The sequence below is a fragment of the Pinus tabuliformis genome, chromosome 4_1, assembly GCF_031772625.1.
Source record: "Pinus tabuliformis cultivar Carrire ecotype Pingquan chromosome 4_1, CPIR1, whole genome shotgun sequence".
Taxonomy (NCBI): domain Eukaryota; kingdom Viridiplantae; phylum Streptophyta; class Pinopsida; order Pinales; family Pinaceae; genus Pinus; species Pinus tabuliformis.
The window spans coordinates 583578688-583585381 of record NC_142303.1 but is presented as its reverse complement, the minus strand read 5'-3'; positions in this window follow the sequence as shown (position 1 = coordinate 583585381).

Below are 6694 nucleotides of genomic sequence, written 5' to 3'. Positions count from 1 at the left end.
CCAATGATCAAGATGTCAAAAAGGGAAGTGATTGAGACTAAGAGGATGAGTAGAAAGGGAAAGGAGAAGGTCTAGAAAACAGAGGAAGAGACAAAGTTTATGATTAGACCAAGAACCAGGTTGAGGACTAAGCAAGCCATTGAGGAGCCAACTCCTCAGCAAGTTGTTGTTATTCTAGAAGACAGACAAGAGAGAGATACAGAGGAAACACAAACTGTCCAGATGGAAGAAGAAGATACTGAGGTTTCTCGATTCAAGGATGAGCTTACCAAGGCCCATATTAAAATTTATTTCCTGAAAAGACAAAACAAGGAACTCAAGCATACATCCTAACAAGCAGCTCAACAAATGGAGAGGTCTAAAGAGACTTCTAAACCTACTACACATGAGAAAGTAAAATAGGTGATAGATGTTGAGCAAGTGGAGGAAACTAGAATGAAACCTAGGAGGCTTGTGACCAGGGCAACAAAGCCTAAATTGAGATGGATGGAATAGATGAAGCAAATAGTTAAATTACCAGAAAAACATACATTCAACCGATGGAAGAATATAAAAGGTTACTAGAAGAGCTTGAAGCATGTCAGCGACAGGTTATGCAAGTGGTAAATGATAATGAAGAGTTTAAGAGGTATGTTAATCACCTAGTAGTGGAAGCTGACAAAGGTATATTTAAATCCAGTGATGCACTTGACAGAGCAAAGGTGTTCCTCAAATGGTCAATTCCTACAAGAAGACAATTGAAACAACATTACATCAAGAACCTGATCTTAAGGAGGAGGCTCAAATTTATGAAATAAAAATTGTCAAAAGCTAGGAGGTTGGTGAAAAAATACAAACAAGCAGCTAGAGTGCCTGGATCTGGAAGTGTGCTTAAACCACGATCTAAGCCACAACCCCATCGACCATTGGTCAAATAATATGACACCTCCTGCAAGGACACCAAGGCATCATATAGCAAACCCTAAGCCAGTAAGAGAAGAAGGAGGTGATGTTCTAGACTATGAACTTATGGATTTTTTATTTTTGCTAAAGTTTTCATCATTGCGCGACAGGGCTCTTTTGTGGTTTTGTGGACGCAGTATGGAGGTTTTTTTCATTTTGGAGGTTGATGGCGTATAACATAGCTTCAAATAATTGGTTGTAACTATTTTGTTTGATTTGGGCAGGAAGGTATAGTGCAACATTAGTTTTGAACTTATGTTGCACAGTTGCTTCGTATCCGCTGCACAACTACTTTGCATGTGTTGCACACAGGTGAAATGGAGTGTTTTGAAGATGCCAAGTGTTAAAGAGTGTGTGGAATGGTTTATTTCCATCTCAGATTCCTACTCATCACCCTGTCATCATCCAATTGTCCTCCAACATACAAGGGAGCATGCCAACATGAAGCTGTTGTGCAACACAAGCTCGTTGTTGTTTCTACTTTTATCCTGGATCTGGAACTACATTATTATGATCGAGAAGGATCTTAGTGGATAAATATATTGTCTAGATAGGTTCATTATCTAGATAGAGTCAGTTGGATAAAATATACTGATTTATACTTTTTCTAAAAAGAAAATGTTGCAGTTTTTTATGCCTTGTTTTATTTACTTTTGTTTCAAAAACAGTATGGTCATGATCTTAGTTTTTTTCAATCCACTGAATGGATCAATCGTACATTGCATCTGGTCATGTGATATTATTATGTTGTAAATGTATTTAAGTACATGAGAAACCATGAAGAAAATTTTGGTTGGGAATCGATCTAGGCCTGGTGTATATGATCCTTTTGGAATAATAAAAAACTCAATGTAAGGTTTTTTCATCAGTTTCAGGGATTCTTGTGGTATTTTCTTTCAAGCTATTGTTTTTCTCCTATGCAATTATTATCTTAAATATCTCACTTTAGCCTTGTTTTTAAATGTGTACTAAAACAATTTTCTAGAATTCATCCTGGATGCTCTAAATGATTGTGGATTATTTTTCATGTATAATGGAATTATTCATTTCTCTATCATCATTATTCTTCTAAATACTCAGTCAGGAAATTATGTAATGGAATTCTAATCGTTATGTTGCATTTAACTGGATTTAGTTACGTGTTTCTTTGTTTTTCCACTATAATAAAATCAATATAAACTTGAAAGGTGTACCTATCATGCCTCTGTTTATATATCCGGCTAATATATGCACTGATGTGTTGAGTTAGTAATTTGAACTATGTTTCTGGTTTCATACCCCAATGATTTTCCTTTTCCTAGAATTTCCCAGCAATTTTCATTAAATTTCAAGTATCCTTTTTCAGATTTCTTCTCAGCAAGTTAGTGAGCTTCATTTTTCTTTATCTCTAGACTTTATTGAGGGAGCCCCCTCCGGTTAGAAAATACCAATTTCTAGGATTTCTCTCCTCAGCCTGGAGAAATTTATAGAGTATTAACATACTGGTGTCGTTGTCGTGGAGCAAGAGTCATATTCTCCTTGGGAATATGTGTTGTTTTGGGAATTGCATCCTTGTCCTGTGTGTGACGGGTTCCTAGGCTTTCATAGGCTGGGATTTTGAAAGTCACCTTGTCCTGTGTTGTAAACTTGTGTGAGAAAATTTGGCTTCCAAGAGGCATACCAGACAAAATCTTGATCCTAATCCACTAAAGATAATTAGTAATCCTAAAAGGTTGCTTAGAAAGAAGAAAATCACTGAGGAAACTCAAGCTACCATCATTCCTATCAGTAGATCCTACTCTTTTCCTAAGGATTTGTTCACTATTGAAGATCTTGAGTTTGACTTGATTTTTTAAAATTCTTTGTTCAGGACAAAATCTAAAACCTTTGCCTCTGAGATTGTTGTAGATGAATCCGTGTTAAGACCTTATATTCTACCTGCAACATCTGACATCAGTGGGTCTGATAAAGGTGTATTGGTTCAGCTACAAGAGTTTGAAAGTTTGGTGGTTAAATTGCAACCAAGTGTTGAAAAGTCAGATAATTTCCAGCCTATTGTCTGTATTCGAATTATTGTTCCTTTTTCATTTATTGTCCCAACATCTATTGTGTCAACTTCTGGACTTCCTACCGGCTTGATTTTCAGTGCAAATCCTACATTACCTATTTTTCATACACTATCTACCATAGAAATCACCTAGCAGACTATTTACCTCCCTCTGTTTCATCTATACCCACTAGTACCACAACAAGTTCATTCCAATGGAAGCTAGGTATGCCCATCTCCTTCTACTTGCTCAGTTGCATGATCTACCTCAAAATTATGGCCAAAGACTACCTCAATATGATGGCACAGGTGAGACTACTGCCAAACAGCATGTGGATAAAGTGAATGATTTTGTGGACCTAGAGGAAGTAGATCACGAGGATGTAAAAATGAGATTGTTTGCACAGAGCTTCTCCGGTGAGGTTAAAAAGTGGTTTAGAAGTGTTCGAGCCAGAACTTTTGCCACCTATCAAGAATTGGAGGATGCCTTTATTGTAAGATGGGGTGAGAAGAAGAGTCCTTTGCAAATCCTTGCTAAATATGGAAACTTGAAAAGGCAACTGGGTGAGTTAGTCTAGGATTTCTTAACATGTTTCAACAAAGTGTACAATTCCATCCCTCCATGTATAAAACCCCCTCCTAAACTAGACTTTCTTCATTACCCTTATGGTTTTGATCTTGATATGGCATACCAACTTAGGGAAAGAAATCTGGCAACACTGGAATATATGAAAAGCAATGCAGCCAATGTGGAGGCCAATTTGTTGGTGAAGAAATCCAAAATGAAGTCAGAAAGAAGAGTAACTATAAAACAAGAGCCTAACACTTCCTCTGATGCAAAATTATATACCCTTGTCAAGACAATGGAGAAGATGATGGATAAAATGACAGTGATTCATCGGTCTGCGACTAGAGAACCTGAAACAGGTCCACAGATCTGAAACCCCAATTTTAGAAGGCAGCCACAAGTCCAAATTACACAAAGAGAACATAAAGGTCCAGAGCAATCACAGCAGCAAGTAAGACCACCTTTTCAACAAAATTATGTTCAAGAACAAGATGAGGAAGATGAGCAGCTACCTAAGGATCAAATTCCCTTTTTTGGTGATAGGCAGCAGACTGTGTATTTGACCAAAGAAGATCAAGAGCAAGAGAAGTTTGAAAATTTTGTGATAGAAGAGGAAGAATTGTTGTTTTCTTAGTCCCAAAATGATATGATGATGGTTGAATATGAAGAGAATAAAAAAGGGTATCAAAATTCCATCATGCATATACAAAGGCAATATAATTTAAGGAGCATGAATGTGGCAAAACAATGCAGCAAAGAAGGATGTGGCAACCAACAGTGCAAAAAAATATGTGCCAAGTAGTAGTGGTCAAAAGAAAGATCCATTGATCACCATTTTGTAGAGGAAAGATGATTCTTCTAAGGATAATGTAGATAAGAAAGATGTTGTCCCTAGGGAGGCAGAAAGGACACAAAACCCTTTAAATTTCTAGACTGAACTTGCCAAGCTCAAAATCTCCATTCCCTTAGGTGAACTACTAAAGAATGATCAATATAGAACTCAAATTTTGAAGGCTTTGAGGATTGAAAAAACTTTTGATACTGTCAACATAACTGATGACCATCTTGCTATCATTTTCGGGCCAAAGATTGATGACAGAGGTCAGGATGGTGAAGTGCCTCCTTTTTATGTTAGTCTGAACATGCATGATCAAATTCTTCACAATGCTATGCTGGATTCCGAGGCTTCCCACAATTTGATGTCAAAGGTAATTATGGAGAGGCTTGGGCTTGATATCACCAGACCATACAAGGACTTGTACTATTTGGATTCCAGCAAGGTGAAGTGCCTTGGATTGATAAAATATTTAGCAGTTCATTAACTCAGATCCCCTCCAAAAGCATGGTGATGGACATTGTTGTAGCAAGCATACCTCCTAAGTTTTCCATGGTCCTATCCAGGTCATGGATACCAAACTTGATCTTATTAATAAAATTAGTTTTTATGTTCAAAAATTCCTTTTCAGAATATACTAAATATGCTTGAGGATTCATGAGATTGTTTGCAAGTTTAGAACATGAGTTTTTAGTGTTTTTATGTCATTTTTATGTGCAAATTAACATAAACAAATGATTGAACAACAACATATAACATACATCAACATCACCATAAATAGTATCATAGAAGCACATGATGAAGGAGTTCACCCCTCTTGGGCTACGTCTCCTTGGTCTAGATTCCAATGGCTTGGCCCTCTCTATTATGCTCAAAAGTGTGAATACATCAGTTTACAATGCTCAGAAAGCTCCAAAACCTATTCCAATGGCTCCAAAATGCCCAAAAATGTCTGTATAGCCTCTTTTTGCTCCTGATTTGGTAAAAAACTGAAGAATTTATGGCCTTTCCCAAACTTATACTAATTGCACTGCAAATTCCCAAAAATTTGGCACCATCCTACAACTTTTCCACAAAACGCACTAATGGAGCAACAATTTTGCCAAAAAACAGGCGATTTTTTCGGACGCGTTAAATGTCCTCTAATTCCTTATTTCTGAAAAATGTGGTCATGTGCCTGAGGCTAAGGCCAACGGCCCATCCCTATCGACCGAGCCCCACTCCTCTTCTGCCAATGGTCACGTTATGGTGGCATGACCATGGGTTAGCCCTACCCTGAAAGGCGCGAATGTTAAAGTTTAAATAGTGGCTGCCACCATAGTCTATTAAGACTCATGGTAGTGGCGTAATGGTAGGAGGCTTTGTTATGTGCTATGTGGTCACGGGTTCGACCCGCGCTACCTATGCTTGGACTTGAACCATAATTTTGGTGGGCCCATAGCTGCCACGTGGCGGCCTCCAGTGGGGCCATGTGTCAGCCCGTGTTTGGCCATCAACCACCCAATAGAATTACGCCAAATTGCACCCATGAAAATGTGTCACTTGGCACATTGTGATTCACAGAAAAATGTTGACTATTCAACCTACCACATACACCTACCCAATCAGCGCCACGTCATCAATATGGATTACTAACTAGGCTGTCAATTTTTTTTTAAATTCGTCTGTTTGGGAAAGTGAAGAAAACATGATTCTCATAGCATACATTATCTATTTCACGCAAAATGAGTTGCGTCGGATTAATGATGACGAGTACTACATGGTCATCCAGGTTCCACACTAATGTGACAACTTTGAATTTTGAGATTATTTTTTTTTAGCACCAAATCATTACTCCTCACTGGATGCCTTTTGGACCCCAAAAGATCACTTTCAGTTGTCCAGAAGGTGAGGGTATAGTTCCCTCACCTTTCCAATCTCGATCCATTTGGCCTTTGAATGATTTTTTCCCTTGAGCCCCACTCGAATGTAATCCACATTCCCTCATTTTGAATACCTTGTTCTTCTATCAAGAATGATGTCTTGTTGTAATTCATCAAGGTATTCAGGAGAAAAATCCTCAATGGAAGGAATTTGGACATTTTCTCCTTGATCTTCAATAAAAGGAGGTTCATGTCACCTTAAGTTCTCAACATTAACAACAACATAAATCTGCATATATGAAGGCAAATCCAACCTAAAGACATTGTCACCAATCTTTTCTAAAATTATAAATGGACCATATCTAATTGGTTATAGCTTTTTACCTTCTCCTTGGAGGCTCTCTTTTCTAATGTGAAGTCAAACTTCATCACCAACTTGGAACTTGTGATCTACACGATGT